Source organism: Typopeltis vanoorti, chromosome 15, assembly GCF_054136105.1.
Source record: "Typopeltis vanoorti isolate ZY-2024b chromosome 15, IOZ_Tvanoo_1.0, whole genome shotgun sequence".
NCBI lineage: Eukaryota > Metazoa > Arthropoda > Arachnida > Uropygi > Thelyphonidae > Typopeltis > Typopeltis vanoorti.
The window spans coordinates 5,454,501-5,475,550 of record NC_143563.1 but is presented as its reverse complement, the minus strand read 5'-3'; the positions used below and the strand labels follow the sequence as shown (position 1 = coordinate 5,475,550).

The 21,050-nt window shown below is 35.4% G+C and overlaps 1 protein-coding gene across 1 annotated transcript in view; it reads right to left on the bottom strand.

The window, feature by feature from the left end:
* LOC150098323 (medium-chain specific acyl-CoA dehydrogenase, mitochondrial-like) overlaps positions 1–21,050 on the bottom strand; it is a 179,341-nt gene that overhangs the window by 45,516 nt on the left and 112,775 nt on the right. The window lies entirely within an intron of this gene.

Sequence of the window (21,050 nt, the reverse complement as noted above, 5' to 3'; positions counted from 1 at the left end):
ACACACATATTGTATAAGAAAACATAATGGTACAGTAAAAATTACATTGCTACTGCTAACTTACATCATCTTTCAAAAGAAATCACTCAATCCATTCTCAGTGTTCAACACTGGTTCTTACCAGTTTCAAACTAGCTTGAAACAAGGTAAGAACCAGTGTTAAACTGAGTGCAAGATGCCAGTAACAGGCTGAAATCCTTTAAAATGATGTAACTGACAGATTTTTATTATAATTCAATTCCTAATATATATATATATATCCTCAGGCGATATACAGAATGCTATGACAGTACTTATCACTAACTTAATAATTTTTCTTCCAAATTAATCTATTATATCCCTAGAGTCGCCCAAAATAATAATAATATGACAGGACTCCAATATTGTTCGATCATACATTTTGGTTTTTCAGGTTACTAGAAACCTACCTTTGGTTTTTCCTACATCCTGACATTAGACACCTGTTTTGCTAATCCTTCAATTCTGTTTAAATAAACCATGTCTTAGATTATCAACACTCAAGAATGAGAGAACAGAATTAATGTCCAGTTCCAGTTTTTATTTTTCACAATTCTGCCATTGATACCAGCTGTTCACTCATTGAGTTTTTCTCGGGATCTCATTTGTGGTCCAGTCTTTCAAATAATATTTCAAAAACAACTCTCAGATCTATAAGTTAAACTGGTTTGACCACTGTCTTTTATACTGCTAGTTTGATGCTATAGCTAATTTACTCATATGGTACCCCACTACATCATCTATGCTTATTCCATTAGCTATTTCTAAATTTAATTTGTCTCATCTTTACTAAAAATTGTTTCCTAAATACCTAAAATAGTTAAGCTGTTTTTACAGGTTTGTCACCGAGAATGTAGAGGATATTTTTCCTGATTCCTGAAGGCTTGTACTGGATTAATTTAGAAGTATGATATCTGCATAAAGTAAAGATCAGTTGAATATTTCAAATTTTCATATCATGTGATCCATATCGATAAGAATAAAGATGGTATGCTCCTTTGTTCTACATCTGATTTTACATATAAACTATCTTCCCATATCTCCTCATATTCTAACTCTTGACTTAAAACTGAAGTACACACTATGTATTGCTCTGTATAATGCATCACTTTCACCATATAATTTTACTACAGTGGTATCTCGCTAATCCAAACCTCTTATTCCGAACCCTCCAGTAATCCGAACTGCGGTTTGAAAGAAAAGAAGTTTTATTTATTACGTATTATTATTTTGTGTACTATTATTTTTATTTATTATTTTAACTATTATTATTTATTATATTATTATTACAGTACAGTATTTTTTTCATACTGTCAATTGCACGGTTATACTGGAGGCCTATTTTGATTTATTGTGTGTTCATGTTTGCATTTTTATACTGTACAGTACGTACTGCATTGTCGGCATGAATCACAAATATACACAAAAAGAGGAAATTCAGAACGTGCATAATTTGATTAAAAATATAAATCCAGCTGTTGATATTTCACAAACAGATGTTACGGAATGGATTACATGTAGAACCGAAAGTGAATTCGATATCAAATCAGATGCTGAAATTATAAATATGACACTACAGAATGAATTAGAAGACGATGATGACCATGAAGAACTCAAAGAAAAAAAGTAAAACATGAAGAGACAGCTTACAGTTTTAATATGTGTATAGAATGAGCTAAGCAGAATGATATGCCATAAAATTCCACAAAATTTTGTTGTTAATGCAGCTCCTAGAAGAAGCATTCCAAAAAAGTTTAGCTTCCAAGAAGCAAAAAAAAATCAGTGACTTTTTTTTTATAAAGAAATAAAAAACTTTTTTTTGTGTGTGTTATTTTGTGAAACTTTTTTTTTTGTGTTGCATACAAGAAAGTGATATTTTTTTATGCAAATTAAGTTACATACTGAACTATGCAATTTTATTAAATCAGAATCTTCAACAATACAGGTGCATATAAATTAAATTTTTTACTAAAGTAAACTTGTGTACCGTTTTTTTTTTTTTGTTGTTTTACATTACAGTACAGTAGCTTTTTTCTATCAGTTAATTTCTTTACAGAATTAAATTGATGTACCATTAGAATCTGATTATTTTTTTTAAACGCTAGTTAATGTTCTCTCTTGGGGGAAATTCGCTAATCCGAACGAGCATGGTTTTTATTAGTTCGGATTAGCGAGATAGCACTGTATTTCGAATGGTCTTAACTTAAGTTGTTGCTAAGAAAATGCAGCTTGCATTTTTATAGAAATAGAGAAAAGTGTTGTATACCCTTTGGATTTACAGCCAAAGCAGGCTATGAAGTCAGCAAATTATACCTGTAGATAAGTGTTCTTCTTTTGGCTGATTAGTAGGATGAAATACTCTGCCAACTCCATGTGAGACCAGCTAACTCACCTTCAGTCGAAACACTGCTATAAAGGTTCTTTGTGTTCTAGGAAGGATACAAACCCATTTAGAATTTTTTTTTTTTCTAAAAAAATGTTTTGACTTTGTAATGACTATTCCAAATACAAATCTTCTCACACATTCTTTTTCCAAACCCACTAAGAATGTGACAAACAACTTATTATCAAGCACTGACATTAGCTGAATTTATAACACCAGAATAATGATGTTCAATAATAGCTTTCTCACCAGCAGTACAAACAAAAAGAATATAGTAAACATGATTAATTTTTACTATATTCACAACTTGATCAATTATTTGGACAACAGAACAAGTGTTAACTAATAAATATTTATTAAACCTACTAGTTTCACCAAACTTTAGCTGTTGGCATCTTCAGGGAACAAGCACTTAGGTTAAAAAAACATTAACAAATATGAATAACTGTAAAAATCTAACGATTATAGTTACAAACTAAAACAGCATTGAACGTGAGTGATACACATATTGCATGTACATGATTAAATAGTTGTTGCTAAGGAACATTCTATAGTTTCATTAAAGTTCATTTCCTGTGTTTTAAGAGATCTAATTAGGGTGTTTCATATCTCTGGGAGTATTAAACCCTGGTTCCTGTTAAGGTTATCAACAGAGCGAGCGACTGTAGCTGCTTCTTTAAACATTCGGGAGTGGTAGTCGTCTTCTTCTATGTAAGGTGAACAGCTTTTATCCCACTCAATGACATGATTAGTTATAGAAAAATGAGATGACAGGCCTGATATGTCTTGTCTGTTGTTTTTGATGTAACCAATGTGCTCCTTCTGTCTAATTTCGAGGCTTCTTGATGTCTGCCCAATGTAACTTGAACCACATCAGCATGGAATATTGTAAACTCCCGCATATTTATAGGAAGGATGGTAATCTTTTGGAGATCTTAGTAGCTTACGAATTGTTTCTATAGGTTTGAATGTCACTCTTATTTTGTGTGGTTTCAGGAGACTAGCGAGCTTGTTGAAGATGCCACTCACATACGGTATTGCGATAGTTTTGATATATTGAGTATCCTCTCACTCTCTTTGTGGTGGTTCAGAGAAAAGGATTTTGTTGACGAGTCTTCGTCAGTAGCTGTTCAAGTACAGATTATTAGATATCAATGTTAACTCGTCTTGAAGGCCCTCGTTATCTGTTGTGATGCAGACAGCTCTTTTCTTTAACATGTGTACTACGCTGAGTTTGTGAGAAATATGGTGAGAGGAGCTGAAATGTAGATAGCGACCTGTATTCGTACGTTTCCTGTAAACTGATAGGTTTATATGGCCATTAATTTACTTCTTAATTAAGATGTCTAAGAACAGCAGTTGTTTGTCTCTTTCAAGTTCCAGAGTAAATTTAATAGAATGATGAAAGGAGTTGATCTTATTGAGGAAGTCAAGTAGGTTATCCTTGTTGTGGTTATATACAATGAAGATTTCATGCACATATCTCCACCAAATTGTTGGTTTAGGAATTATTTGAGATAGGATTTTATTTTCGAGGTGTTCCATAAATAGGTCAGCACAAGAAGGTGAAAGTGGACTACCCATTGCCAAGCTTGTTAGTTGTTAGTAAATCGTGTTTTTCCAAGAAAAATAGTTTGAATTTAGGCAATGATCGTAGAGTGAGGTTATATCTTGTGGGAACAAGGTACCTAGGATGCTGATGACCTCTACCACGGGAATGTTTGTAAAAACAGAGGTGAAATCTAGACTAGCTAGAAGATCATTTTCTGATATGGTAATGTTTTTTTAATTTTTCCCAAAAAATGTTGCGAGTTTCTGATGTAACTCTCTGAGTTATGGATATGTTGTTGTAGGAGTTTGGTGAGATGTTTGGACAATAAGTAGGTAGGTGAGTTGATTCCATCCACAACAGGGCATAAAGGAATACCATCTTTGTGTACTTTTGGAACACCATAGAGCCTTGGAGCTAAAGGGTGCATCGATTTTAGTTTCTAACCTACTAGTTTCACCAAACAGCTAAAGTTTGGTGAAACTAGTAGGTTTAATAAATATTTATTAGTTAATACGTGATCTATTGTCCAAATAATTAACTAGTTAGATGATCAAGAAAAATAAACATTCATTATGAATAGTAAAAATGACTATTTTCTGAAGATCCACAAAGTTACAACAGTAAAACTTTAAGGAAAAACTTCCATTATACATATTTAGACCATTTTCATTGGGAAACAGGTGTTGTTCACTGGTTTATTTACTTCATCTCTCTTCAAATTATTTCCAATATCATTTATGTACAAATTAAACAGCAGTGGTCCAAGCAGAGAGCCCTGTGGCATACCACTAGTCACCTGATTTCTCCTGGATTCTGTTCCTGCATATACTACTGTATGGTATCTGTCAATCAGCCACTCTTTTATCCATATCACCAGTTTCCTATCAATCTCCATTTGTTGCAGTTTGTGTAACAGTTCCATGTGCAAAATCCCATGGTATCATCATATAGCTATTCCCTTCATCTAACTCAGTTGGCACTATTATAAATAGTTTATGGATTAATTACGAATTATAAGATAACTATCACATGATCCAAAATGTAGGTAACATGACAAGCTATAACAACACTTAATATAATAATTTTTTTCCAAGTAAAATATGCAAGTCTGGGCAATATGAAAATGTTCCATATTTGTTTACAACTATTATTTTTCAGGAAATAATATATACTAAAATATTAATTACAAAAACTTTAATACTTTTCTATATTTTTCGGCAACATTACGTTATTTTTTGTGATCCCTGATGATGTGTATGCAGGCACTGACACTGGGCAAATGAGGATGAAGGAAGGCAACCAAACTTGGGCATAGAGTCCTAAACAGCACCCTTAGTAGGTACTGGGTAGTCTGGCTGCTGGGCTAAAGATCTTAGGATGAATGCTTCCCAAATTTGGAGAAGTTTCATGCAGCCAAATTTGTTGAGGTTTTGGAAAGGTTTAACGGCCAAGAATACCCAATTTGCTCACACTAGGAGGGCACTGTTTAGGATTCTAGGCCCGAGCTTGGATGCCCTTCTCCAGCCTCATTTGCCCAGTGTTAGTGCATATATCACTGTTTTTTGTGATCCTTATGATGGCAATGTAATGTTGCAAAAGTATAGGAAAGTATTAAAGTTTTTATAATTAATATTTTAGCATACATTATTATTTCCTGAAAAATAATAGTTATGAGTAACTAGCATATAAACCTATCTACCAGACTACATAATGATATTAATAAATTTATAGCATAATTATAGAAAATTCATTTTTTTCTTTAATGAAGAAGAAATACACAAAAACACAAGTACTTAAACAGTAACTACTACACTATAGGTAAATGCATCACATCAGTTAGTAACATGAACACTTATACACTGTCTACTTAGTTTCTATTTATCTCTGCTAGATAAATACTTATCTAGCATTTTCAGTAAAAAATAAAATAAAATAATAAAAATAATGACAGTCTCACATAATTTAGACTGTCGTTATTATTTTTTAATTTTTTTACTGAAATGCTAGATTTCAATATCATACAAGTTTGTTATAGTGAAAATGGATTAAAAATTGTGTCTTAACCAAGTAAATGTTCACATTAAGTAGGCAAAAAATAGTTTTGTTCATACCCCATTGTTTAAACAGCATAAGAGCAGACTAGCTGTCGTGCTTTTTCTTATATTCAACACCAGCTGCACTCACCACCTAAAGGCAAGCCATTCCAATTGCACACTGCAGTACAAGATAAAAATTAGCTCTCACCTCTTTCTTGACCACATTCATTATCAGGCTTCATGGATGCCCTCTCATCCTCCATAATAATATGATATATACAAACTTCAGAAAGAGTCAGTGTATGGAACATATTATTCCCCCCTCTGCTGTTGTAGTGTCTGCAGTCCATAAATTCTTGATCTATCCTCATATCTATATTCCACTGTATCTACATCACTTTGTGTTAAGTCGGAGTGAAACAAAATATTAAAGAAAATTACGTTTCACTCGGACTTAAGATAGTTCTCACTCTATTGGAACAAATAATGATTTTTCAGAAATGAATAAGCACTTGTATAGCAATCTTAATTTAGTTTTATGTCTTTTATCTTATATTGTATTGTGAAATTTTATTATGTAGGGCTACTGAGTCTCAAATACTATGTAAGTACCTGACAATTGCTGGGAGAGAAATGATATTGAAAAATGCAAAATAGCCGACTTCAGAACACGTAATACTGTGTACAGGCACATCCGTTAGTAAACACGGTGCTTCCCCCCACCCTTCCACCGCTACACTCCGTAAGTTACAAGAGGATTCCGCATGTGGCGCTAAGTGCCGTGAAGAAAGATAACGTAGATGTCGATGACGAAAGAGAAAGGAGTGGCGCAACACTTAAAAGTGCATGTAACGCTGGAGACAAGGCTTTTAGACATTTTTCTGCTGCTGTGTTCCTGTGCCCTCATAGGTCCAGCTGGTGTGGAGCCTCCACGTGGTTTTCCTTTGTTCAAGGAAATATCGGAAGAATGACCAGGAAGCCTGCCAGTCGGAAACTAGCCCAGCAGACTATATTTGTGGAAGACTACAGAAATATCCAACTATGAAGTACAGAGGGAATCCATAGTGAACATCCTGAGAATGCGTGAAGTAGAGTAGTCGTAGAAGGCAGATATCCGACGAGATAAGGAAGTGACCAAAGTAAAATACCAGCAATTGGTAAGGTGCAAAATTTTATATCTTCTATCTAGTGGAAATGATTAGGAAGATTTTATTGTAATGTGCTACGAGAGACTCTTAGGATTGATAGATTGAGAATGAAACAGAACATTGTAGGTAAAGTTTATGTGGCAGATAGAATCTAGAAATTACTGCTAAAATTGAAAGAGATACAGAAAGTTGTTTCATGAATTAATAACCTTGAGAGAGAGATTTACTAAAGTCCTTAATTGAATTTGTTATATATATATTGAATAGGATTGTCTGAGAAAATTGAGAATAAACTTAATTCATATTGAGAATGAAATTGATTAACTAGAGTAGCACAAAGAGACAAAGTGCATTAAATGTTATTAAATATGTTTCTCAGATTGAGATTTATAGAAAGGATAAAGTAATTGTATATATATGAGTGCTAATCTCTACCTAGCTTTGATTGTTTGATTGACTCAGTGTTATAACGTGCATTATATGTAATTTTCTTGGAATTAAAATGTTTTGTTTAGATATAAATGTTGTATTGCCTGAACTTAGAAACTACTGCACTTGCTCATAAAATTTAACGAACCTAAAAAGGCAGGAGAATAGATAATATCGGGTAATGACTGCAAGTTGGAAAAATATAGTTGATAAGAGTGAATGCTGACTGTATTCTAACTCCTTGGTCATACAAGTTTAGTATAATCTAGGATTCAGGGTGGCACAGCGAAAATAAATAAATTTCCCTGAATTTGAATAAGGAGTTAGAACCAGTGCTGAAACAAAGAAATAGGCTTCTGCCATTTGCATTTTCTTTGTCTCACAAACCAGCAGCTTTACTCTTGTCAGGGATTCGGCCTGAGTTAAGTTAAGTGAGATAGAAGTTTGAAGTAAATGGTATTAAACAAGAAATAAGAAAACATCATCATCATCAAATTCCTGCCACATACCCTCAAGGGGTGTACAGGATATGATAGTACTACATAGAAAAAATTACATTACTAACTTCCTATCTACATTTTCATCCAAATCAGTCTGTTACTTGTCAAGACTCCAACATTATCAGATCTTATATTTCTATTGTCTAATGCACTTTGTACCATATCAATCCACCTATATCTTGGTCTTCCTCTGGGTCATTCTGCTGCCAACCTAGCAGAGAACGCTTGTTTTGCTAATTTTTCCTCTCCCATTCTGTTTAAGTGATCGTACCACCAGAGATTAGATCTGCTAACGCATTCTCGGATGCTGACAATGTCAAGTTGTTTCCTAATATCCTCATTTTTAATATGATATTGCCATTGATGACATCTCTTCACACCCATAATCTTTCTCAGGACTCTCATATCTGCGGTCTCTAGTCTTTGGTCAAATGTTTTACTTCTGACCCAGCTCTCAGACCCATAAGTTAAAACTGGTTTGAACACCGTCTTGTATACAGCTAATTTAGTGTTCCGACTAATTTCTCTCTTATTCCATATGAATTTATTCAATTGACTTCCTTACCATACCAGCTTTATTGATTCCATTGTCTATTTCTATATTCAATTTACCATCTTCACTAAAAATTGTGCCGCCTAAGTAGCTGAAATGTTTTACTTGTTACACAGGTTCTCCATTCGCAACACAGTTCACATTTTCAATGATTCTGCCTATTTTCATTGTCTTTGTCTTTTTATTGCTAACCTTCATACCATATCTATTACAACAGCTATTCAATTTAGTCAAAAAATCTTGCAGACTTGTATCGGATTTATTTAGAAGTATAACATCATCCGCATAAAGAAAAGAGCTGACATTAACATCTCCAATTTTGATATAATGCTTAATACCACTTTCCTTCATAATGTGATCCATATAGATAATGAATAACAGAGGGGATAATGTACATCCTTGTCTCACACCAGATTTAACATTAAACCATCTTCCAGTACTTCCTTCAATTCTAACTGCTGACTTACAACTCAAATAAAGACTAAGTATTGCTCGATATAATGCCCCATTGACACCATATAACTGCAGCGTATTGAATAGCTTTTCTCTTGGCATCTTGTCATATGCCTTTTCCAAATCGACAAAACTTAAATACAGATCTTTGTTATATTCCCATGCTTTCTCGACTATTTGTCGTAAAGTGAAGATCTGATCCTGACAGCCTCTATTTGGCCTAAATCCAGCTTGTTCTTCACCCAGCTTTTCTTCCACAATTCTTCTCAATCGTTTCTCAAGTATACTTGCGTAGATCTTGCCAGGAACACTCAGTAGGGAAATACCTCTGTAATTCTCACATTCGGTTTTATTTCCGGTTTTATATATGGGTACTATGATAGCTCTACTCCAATCATCGGGAATTCATCCCTCTGTCCAGGCTTTCTGAACTATGCAGTGCAGCCACTGTAACTCTTATATTACCATACTTGAGCATTTCTGGTCGAATATCATCTACTCCTGCTGCCTTTCCACATTTCAAACCTTTGATGGCTTTTTCTACTTCAAGTATGGATATGTATTCCTGACTGCATGCCTGGTCAGTGTTTTTTACCACTATGCTATCACTGCTTGTTTCATTTAGCAGTTTTTCAAAGTAGTTACACCATACTTTAAGGATATCTTTCTCTCCTGTTTTCATGTCACCTTTATCATCTCTAACTCCTTTTACAGCACTTTTTCCTCCATTCCTAAGCTTCTTCAACAACCTCCAGAATATTTTGCCACTTTCTTGATATTTATTTTCTATATTCTTGCCAAAGTCCTCCCATGACTTTTGTTTAGCTAGTTTTACAGTGTTTAGCATTCCTGCATTTCTCTCTGTATTCTCTAAGAGCACAAGCTGACTTATTTGATAGGAACTTTTGATATGCTTTCTTCTTTTCCTTCACTGCCTCTTTAACTTCCTGTGTCCACCAGGGAGTTCCGATTTTTTTTATCCTTGCAGACAACCTCACCACATGCCTCTCTGGCAGAATCAATCAATGTTTTCTTCAGAGGTAGCCATTGAATCTCCAAGGTTTGATTCCTGTTCTCAAACTCTTTCATTTTTTCTTCAATAATCTTTGTGTATTTTAGTCTACAGTTCACATCTGAGAGCTGCTCAACTTTTATTCGCTTTAAAACTTTCTTACATGTTATTCTTTTCAATATGAAATTCAATTTTATCCTGCTCAAGACTAAATAGTGATCACTTCTAATTTCAAATCCTCTATACACTCTGTTGTCCTGCACCAGGGAGAAAACATCACTATCAACAATAACATGGTCAATGAGACTTATCTTATTCCTTGCCTCTTCTCTCCATGTGAATTTGTGCACATTTTTATGTTGGAACATGGTGTTAGTAATAACCAGTCCATGTCCTGAGCAGAAATCCAGCAGATATTTGCCATTATTATTAGCTTTGCTCTTTTCTCCAAATTTTCCCAAAATATTTTTGTATGTCTCACAATCATTTCCTACTCTGCTATTTAGATCCCCAACAAGGACCAACTTTTCCTTCTTCATTGTATCAGTTGCTTTTTCTAAAGCATCAAAAAATTCCTCCACTTCTGCCTTAGTAGACCCTTCTGTGGGACCATAGGCACAAATAAGTCTCATTGTCCAGTTCCCCATTCTCATATTTGCCCACATTACTCTACTTGAGACTGACTGCCATTCAAGAAGATTAGCCTCGTATTTTGTGTTGAATACTATGGCTACTCCTTCTTTTCCTTGATTGTCATTGCCTGAATATAACATTTTGTATTTATTGCTCAGAAAGATCTCACAAGTTTTGGTCTTTTTTGTTTCAGTCACCCCTATTATGTCGATCTGGTACTTATCTAATTCCTCAGCTAGCTCCATTTCTTTGCCATTCAGGCTTCTTACGTTGATAGTACCGATCTTTAACTCTGGTGATGTTGAGTTGGGGTTTGTTTTCAAATTTGTTCCAGTAGCTGACTTTCCGCTGTTTGCCCTGGTTCTCTGGCGAAAACAACGGGGGGGCCTTGTTTAACCGGGTGACGCCCCAGCCGGCATGAAATTTTGTCATGATGTACCATCAATTTTTATTTTGGTTTAACCAATAAGAATACAATTTGGTCGGCTAAATCCCAAATTGGCAGCCCAACCTCGTTCGTTCAGTATCCAAGTAGATACCCAACAGGGTGCACCATGAGAAGGTGAGGATTGGACATTAGGTCAGAAGCCCGGGTCGGTTTTCCGCATTCCTTTAAAGGCTATTTGGAGGTCTCCTCTCAGTTATACAGCTTTGACCCTTAAGCACTCCAATAAGAAAACAATAAATAGAAATTATTGAGAGAAAGATAGAATAGAGTGATATATACATATAAGAGATAAAAGAGGGCCCAAAACATAAGAGAGTCGACACAACACTTGGAAACCAGATCTGTGCACAATAGTTCAGGAAGGGATAAATGTCAATGTTCATTTTTGCGCTTCAATTATCCCAAGTTGTATAGCTAAATAACAGACCAGAGACAGATCTCTGATGTAAACCACTGGTCACCTTAAATTTTGCAGATACTCATCTCCCATATGACACCTTTTGATACATCAATCAACCATCCTCTTATCCAAGTTAAGAAATTGTTCATAATCCAGTTCCATATCTATCTGCATTTGCTATTGTCGTCGTCTTGTCCTTTGAAGAGGCTTAGATATTTCCATGTGCTCCTTGAAACTGCTTTGGCTATGTCGATTGTTTTGTTTGCATAGAGCTGTTGTTGAGGATTAGGGTTTTTGCTTGCAAGGCTGGACAGGTAATAATGTGAGTGGGTGTCAGTTCAGCATTAGGGCAGTTATAGCAGTTTCTATATGTTCTTGTATCATCCGTATTGCTCTTCATTCCTCTAAAATGTTCTGTTCTTGTTGTATCCCTGATTTTAGTGGAATTAGTTTAGATTTTTGCTAGTCTGTTAGCATCAGCAACAGTTATCATGTCAGTTTCTTAGATAAGTTCTCTGGCCTCTTTTGCTAATTGATCAACTGCTTCATTGCAATCAATGTCTATATGAGCAGGAATCCATTGTAAAATGCAACTTTTTCCCAAACACTTTAGTTGGTTTAAGAGTTTATGGATGCCTTGTGAGAGCTTGGTATTATGAAGGTATTTGAAAGTAAAGGACTGGAAAATAGAGGTTCTTTGCTTATGTGAGCATTTAGATGATCATGACTTATTTTCTTCCTGACAGGGTCATCATATTGTAAAGTTGATGATCTGTAAAGTCTGTATTTTGGATTCCAATGTTCATAAGTTTTTAGGGAGATATGATTGCTTTGGTAGCTTCTGATATTATTAATGAATTTTATGGTGGCAAATTTCCATCTGTCCTCCATCAGGTCAAAGCGCACATTCCTGTTGGGCTCTGTTGTTGTTGATGAGACTGTACCAATGATAATCTTGGACGCTTTTGCTGTGAATTTTGGGTACCCCAAAATTCACGCAAGATTTAAATTTAGCGCCATTTGTGTGGTAAAGCGTTGCCAACGAGAAAAAAAAGACAGCGTTACAGCTGACAGATCAGGGTTATTAAAAATGGAATGCTACACGAAAGAACAATGCATTTTCATTGTTGAACAATATTTCTAAAATAATGAAGGTTTGGCAGCTACAGTTCGCAATTTTCGTAGAAAATATGGTCGGAATAGTGATTTAACTTCATCAACTGTGAAAAGATCAATTAAAAAAATTCAAGAAAACTGGATCAATTAGTGATCTTATACACTCTGGCCGTCCTTCAACAAGTCGTTCAACAGAAAACATCGAAGCAGTTTGTGAGAGTTTTGCTGAGAGTCCAAGAACATCAATTCGGCACCGTGGTCTTGAATTGGGCATTTCGAGAAGCTCTCTACAGCGTATTCTCATGAAAGATTTGCATCTTTATGCTTACAAAGTTCAATTGACTCAAGAACTGAAGCCTACTGACCACACACAGCGAAGAGAGTATGTTGAATGGATTATGGAACAACAACAAGTGGATGCTTATTTTTCGAACAAAATCATCTTTAGCGATGAGGCTCATTTTCATCTTGATAGCTTCGTTAATTGACAAAATTGTCGCATTTGGGGTTCAGAAAATCCACGAGTGATTGTTGAGAAACAAATGCATCCACAACGTGTCGCTGTTTGGTGCGGATTTTGGGCTGGAGGCATCATCGGTCCATTCTTCTTCGAAAATGCGGCTGGTAAGGCAATAACAGTTAATGGTGCTCGCCATTGCGACATAATAATCCAGTTTTTTGTGCCTAAATTGCAAGATATGAATGTGGACGACATGTGGTTTCAACAAGACGGTGCCACATGCCATACAGCCCGAGAAACAATTCAATTACTGCACGAGTCATTTCCTGGTCGTGTAATTTCCCGTTTTGGTGATCAGAATTGGCCGCCCAGATCATGTGACTTAATGGCGTTGGACTTTTTTCTTTGGGGTTTTTTGAAGTCTAAGGTTTATGCCAACAAGCCCACGACCACCCACTCCTTGAAGGAGGAAATTGAGCGCTGTATCAACGAAATTCAGCCACATTTATGCAAAACGGTCATGGAAAATTTCGACAAAAGAGTGTGAATGTGCCAGCAAAGTCTTGGAGGCCATTTAGCCGATATGCTATTCCATGCATAACCCTATACGGTATACTTTATGAATCAATAAGAAAATACAATTTTTAATTAAAAACCTGTTTTCTATCAAAATTACTTCTTGCATGAATTTTGGGACACCCTGTATTTAGTTTTTTGAGAACCCTGTTGGAAGTCTCAGAGATGTGTTGTGCAAAACGAAATTCCTGATCAAGCGTAATACCTAGGTATTTTGGATTTGTGACTTGTTCAATTAGTCTGTTGTCGATCATGACTTTGAGATTGTAGGAATGTCAATTTTTCCTGTCTCTACTAAAAGTGCTTAGGTTTGTTTTATTTGGGTTGATTTTGAGTTTAAGTTCATCTGACCATTTTTCTAATTTTCTCATGGATTTGTTTAGAATCTCTTCCGATTCTTTAATTTTATCGCTAGTGTGCCAGATGGCTATATTGTCTGCGTAGCAGGCTACTTTTGTGTCGTCTGTAAGTAGGGATGAATGTTATTGACGTATAAAAGGAATAGTAAGGGACTGAGTACTGAGCCCTGTAGAACACAAGCCCAAGTTCTTCACTCTATAGATATTGCTGCATTGATTCTAACCTTGATCTTTCGTCCTCTCATGAAATCAGCGATCCAGATTAAAACATTTCCTCTAATTCCGATATCATATACTATTTGTATTAATTTTTTGATCCAAAAACAATCAAAAGCAGCAGTCATATCAAGGAATACAGCAGTTGTCTTGTCTTTTTTTTTTTGGTTGGTTTTTCCTGAAATGTGTCTATTATTGTTTGGCAGAAGTAGAATAATTGATTGTCGTCAAATGATAGGCTCTATAGGCAGTTTGGTTGTAGTTAATTTTCTTTTTTTTTTGTGAGCCAATGCATGAGTCTGGATTGTATGATTCTTCCAGTAATTTTACAGAGTATGGTAGTTAATGTGATAGGTCTATAATTTTGACATTCTGCAGCATTTTTGTCAGGTTTTAGGATGAGTACAGTAACTGATTTCCATTCTTTTGGTCGTTGCCTGTTTGCCAAGATATTAAGAATGCCCAGAAGTTGTTCTTTGGTATTTTTGTCAAGGTGTTTGACCATATGACCAAAGATAAGATCATTACCAGGAGATTCATTGGGTGCAGTTTTCTCGATTGATGAATTTAGTTCACTTAGTGTAAATGCTTCAGAGAAGATGTCGTTAGATTGGTATGTTCTTGCTTGTTTTAGTATCTTGTCAGTTTATTGAGGGTCTTGTTTTCTCTGTTATACTGAAGTTTGGAGTGGTTTGAATAGTTCTGTGCCAGTGTGTTTGCTATTTCTTGATCTATAATAGCTTTTTCCCAGCATTTATGATGAAGTTTGTTTTCTGTTGGTTCTCTTCTTTGCAGTTGTCTTGGATTCTAATAATGTTCCAGTGTTGGCTGTCTTTTCTTGGATCCAGGTTACTGCAAAGCTCTGTCCATTTCTCTTGCTTGCCTTCCAAATTTCCTGCTCTATTCTGTGTGTTATATCCATTAATTTCTTCCTAGATTCATCAGTTTTATTAATTCTAAATTGTTCATTGATATTGTCTCTTTGTGTAATTATTGAATCGATATTGTGATCTTTCCAGTATGGTATCCAAGTATTTTTCCATTTGCCTCTTGGTATTGTTGCTTTGGCAACTTTACTGATGTGTGAAATAAGGATTTGTAATTTTCTATCAAGGTTTCCAGAGATAGGTTCATCTTGACAAAGGTTCTCCAAGATTTGAGTAAACCTTGTCCAGTGAGCTTTTCTAAAGTTCCATGTCCTCTTGATTTGCTGTTCTTGATCAATCTTGAAGTTTACTGTTGGTATTATTGGTGTGTGGTCACTGATGGAGTTTTCAAAAATTTTCCATTCTGCCTTGAAGCAATGCTATAATTAATAGCTGTGGTGTCGATAGCAGATTCAGTTCCCATAGTTTTAGAGAGATGAGTACTCTGTCTGCTGTTAATTGTTGCGAGTTCCAAATCTGTAAAGAGGTCTTCCAATGTTGACCTTTATGGCATATATCGGGGGAGCCCCACATTGGGCTTTTTGCATTTAGATCACCAAGTATGATGGTTATATCAGTTGGAGCTTTGCTTAGCTTTTCAATGATAACTGTGTCAATATTTGTATTATCAGGGTGGTAGACGTTTGTTATTGAAATAGAATGATTTGGTAGGTGTATTTCAACAGCTTAAGCTTCTGTTGAACTGTTATTATTTAAATATCGATTTAGAATAGTTTCTTTGAATTTAATTTCTGGGGGGGGGGGTCTTCAAAAGGATAGCAAGCCCTCCACCAGTTCTTCTCTCTCTATCTTTCCTAAGAATTCTGTATCCTTTGATGCTGAAGTTCAGATTTTTGTTTAGTTTGTTTCTTATAGATAAGCAATATGGATATTGTTTTTGTAAAGTATGTATTTAAGTTCATCTATTTTTCTCTGAGTACCATTGATATTGAGTTGCAATATATTAATATGCCAGCCTGGCTGGCCGAGTGGTTAGCGTATCCGCTCTCCAGCCAAAAGGCTGCGGGTTCGAATCCCACCGTGGGCATGGATGTTTGTGATTGTCTTTGGAAATATTAGTGGTGGTGGTCAGTAGTAGATGGCATTGGTGTAGTTGCAGTTAGTTGGTGGATGGAATGGTACAGACAGAGTTGTAAAGCAGGTATACCTCCTTTGATGAGTCTTTGGACTCCCTGCAGGTGTCCAAAGGTATACCTCCTTTGATGAGTCTTTGGACTCCCTGCAGGTGTCTAATAATAATATCCTCTGATTCATGTAACAACCTATCAGAAGCCTTAGCAATGTCCAAAAGCATCATGTTATATCCATTCCCCCTAGTCTAATTCAACTAACATTATAAAGTGCAAGCATATTACTCAATCACAACCTTCTCCTAGGAAACCTATGCTGTTCACTCCAAAATAGATATTCTCTGTCAACTCATTTCTGTATTCAAGCTCTTACCAACTTTTCCAAAACATTCACCACCACTCCAGAGATACTGATAGGTTGATATGCTTCAGTCTTTGCACCTTTGTACAATGGGATTATCACACATTCTTTCCACTCTAATGGAATCTTCCCTGTGCTAAGTCAATTATTCAGCCAGGTCAAAGGCACAGCCAGTTCAGCTGAATACTCATTCAGCATCTGTAATGATATCTCATTAGCCTCTATTACCAAATCCTTATTGAGTTTATGCAACAGCTCAAGTCCTTCCTCCTCATAACCTGAGTTTCTTCCAATAAAGAGGTAGCATTGAGCTCTATGTAACATATACCAGGTTAACAGCTTTAAGCAATTGAGTGAGCATTCATTAGTTGAATAATCTGTAATGAACCTGCATTCACACACCATGTTCAGTAGTTATTCACTTGCAACATAAAATAATTATTTTTGGATTGTCTTTGGTTTGCAGAGTTAGTCTGCTTTCATACTCACAATTATCTTTCTGTACAATACTTTCAATCTTCTGGCCTGCAACTTATCATTCTGGTAAGTGGCATAATCCTTATGCAACAGGAATTCCTTTTACATCATTTTTTCCTTCAGAATTTATTAATAAGATTACACACCCATTTCACTTCTACCTCATTCTTTGCAAATTAAATCTACAATTTTATTTATAGTTAAGGAAACCATGATTATTCAAATATGAGTTGAATTTTATTTTCAGCATATCAAAACTTAAGCTTTTCTATAATGCCAAATTCCTCAAGCATTTCACTTTCTTTTTATGTTCAGAATTTGTATTTCAATTATATAACATTTCAAAATCAAAAAATTAATTTCCTTCCAGAATTTTTTTTCTATATTTTAATCCCACTCACCAAAGGTTCCTTGATATAAACTTTATAATTCCAGTATTATTTATTATTATTATATGAAACCTCCAGGGAGTCAGGGACACACTGACAGAGGCAATACATCACCACCACTATGATTGTGAATAGTGAGACTCACTCACTATTCACACTCATGTTTACCAAACCATTACCAAACACTAATGTTTGGTAATCTCTGAGAGGACATTTCTTGGAGGTGTCTAAACTATCTAAATTGTAACATAAGTAAAGTGGATATTAAATCCAACATTATTTCAAAGTTGAATGTAGAAACTATGAAAGGTTTGACCGAGAGTTCGCTTATGAAAAATACACCTCTCTGACATTTCAAGGTCCTTAGTACTGAACAAGAGTTTTTGTTCTCTTAGGGTTTCTGCCTGGTCTCTGAGGAGAACCAACCAATTCGAAACAGCTATCAGGCCAGTGAAACCTTATCAACATGGACCAATAAAAGGCGAATATAGAGACACTTGGAGCGTTTATGTCTTCTAAATGCCAGTGAGTGTATTCCCGTAAGTTCTATTTTTATTGTCTTTTCCAGTTATACTCTAGATTCAGCAAGAATAACATCATCTGCATATTTAATGTGGTTGATATTCGTGCCATTTATTTGTGGACCTGGTTCTTCAGCTGCTGTTTTACATATTTCTTTGAGATAGTAAATAAATGCGATGAGAATGGACAACCCCAGATAACTCCTTTTTCTACTTTGAATCTGTCTATAAAACACAAATTACATGATAACCACAGTAATTAACTTTAATGAAATGAAAGTACAGATATTTTGTACTTGAAAAAAACAGTACATCACCAGTGCGTAGAAACAAGAAAATCAAAGAAGCAGGAATACAAGATGCATATAACAATCTGTGGAATTCCATGACTATAATTTACCAATTATAGTCATGCCACAGGTACCTTTAAAGATTTGAATCTGTTTTTTTTTTATTTTATTACATTTGACGGTTACTTTGGTATCTTTATAGTAGTTCATAATAAAGCTTTTGAATCTAGCATCAGAGATTTGATGATGTTGACACAGCACGATTTGACATCGTGCTGTGTGCAGAATCAAGAGAAGAAGTGGCAGCTAAACTGGAAAGTTGGAAAGTACTGGAAGAGAGATATGAGACTGAGCAGAAGTAAGACAGATCTGTCTCCTGGCTGCAAAGTGAATGGTAGTCAGGAAACAGATCTGGAAGGAAATGTCATCAGGAAGGTCAGTGACTTTAGATATTTAGGTTCAACAGTGAAAGAGGATGGAGAGGCTGAGAAGGAAGTGGGATGCAGGAATTAGAGAGAGATGGCTGGAGTGCTATGCAATAAGAGGGTGCTGATCAATCTAAAAGGCAAAATCTACAGGACAGTAGTGCGACCAGCTATGATGTATGCTATGGAAACTCTAGCCCTGAGGAAAAATATCACCAGGATGGAGGTAGCGGAGATGAGAATGCTTAGGTGGATGTGCGGTGTGACCAGAAAGGATCGTCTGAGAAATGACTATGTAAGGGGAATGACTGTGAAAGTTACGAACTTAGGAGCAAAGACACAGGAGGCAAGGTTGAGATGGTTTGGTCATGTAATGAGGAGGAAGGATGAGTATGTGGGAAGAAAGGTCATGCAGATGAATGTGCAGGGGAGGAGTAAGAGTGGGTGGCCAAAGAAGAGATGAAGGGAGATGGTGGAGGAGGACTTGTGGATGAAGAACTTGGATGTGGTTACAGCCCAAGACAGGAGGATGTGGAGGAGACTCACTACAAACAGCAACCCTACTTAAGTGGGACAAGCTGCAGAAGAAGATGCTTGTCATCCAGTAATCTGGGATTTCACCAGTATATAGTATTTTGTTAAAAAGTTCAAGAAAGAAATTGATTGCTGCTATGCCACCATATTTTCACAGTTAAGCAGGAAGAAATTTATCACAACCAGGGGGTCACAAACTGGCAGCCCAAGGGCTAGATACAGCCCGCAAAGGCTTCTTATCCAGCCCATGACCTTAATGATTTCTTTTCTAAAAATCAATATTTCTAACATCTTACAGAGATTAAAACAGAAAACATTGAAACTTCTAAATGTTTTACGACAGCTTTAAACAAAAGTAAAACTTATTACTACAATTCTTTGTACCATGTTTCTATCATCAAATCTGCTAACACTGAATGGAAGTTACTTGTCATGCAGCCATTTTAAGCCACGTGATACAACGTCAATAAGTTACAGGTTACCATTGTAATATGATAGTGTGTTAATAAAAAGTTACCTCAAGAACTTATTTTTTTTGCCCATAACAATGTCTGAATTTAAAGTTAAAAAAAGAAAAATAGATCAAGAAGGCAGAACTTTTCAAGAAAAATGGGAGACGGCATATTTCTTCGTGGAAGTAAAAAATATTCCATCATGTTTGATATGTAGACAAAGTGTCGCCATGGTGAAAGAATATAACCTAAAACGGCATTATGAAACAAACCATAAGAACTGTGATAAATATACAGAAAAGATGAGTGATGAAAACTTAAAGATTTAAAAAATGAACTGAAGTTTCAACAGAGGATATTTTCGAATGTGATCATAACAAGTGACGCTGCTGTTAAATGTGGTTACATCATAAGTGAAATAATTTCTTGGCTTCTAAACCTTTTATTGATAGAGCGTTTATTAAAAATTATATTTTAAGTGCAGTCGAAATAAGATGTCTAGAAAAAAGTAAGCATTTCAAAGTATAAGCCAATCAGGAAATACAGTTGCAGAGCGTGTTGAAGATATAGCAGAGAACTTCCAAGATATATTGTGTGAAAAAATAGTTTTGTAGCATTTTCAATTGCAGTTGACGAATGTAAAGACATTAATAATGTCTTTAATATCTATGTCAGGAACAACAACAGGAAATGACTTATATTTGTGTATTGAGAAAAATCTTGAAAATGTTCATGTAGACTGACTACAGATGGGGCTCCTGCTATGGCTGATATTAACATCGGACTTGTTACAAAACTTCAAAAGAAAAAGGAAATGTTGTGCAAGGACAAACTTAAAGCATAATACACCAGGAGTCACTTTATGCTAAAAAACTAAAGACACGTCAAGTGTGTAGTAATTAAAACAGTAAACTGGATACGCTCTCAAGCCTTGAATCATCGACAATTCAATGCTTTGTTGGATGAATTAGATTCACAATACAGCAGTTTGCTATATTATATGGTTAGGTGACTTAGTCGTTGCATCATTTTAAAAAGATTTTTTGAATTCTTAAAAGAAATTGACATGTTTACTTCATCCAAAGGAAAATTTATTCCTCAGCTCACCGATGAAGATTGGTGCAAAGACTTGGCCTTTTTAGTTGACATAACAAACCACTTAAACACTTTGAATACTGCTCTGCAAAGACAGGAACAGTTGATATGTCATATGTATGATTCATAAAACCCAGTTGGCAAAGAATAATTTAGCCCACTTTCCTACACTTAAATGAATTTCTCGAAATAATAAT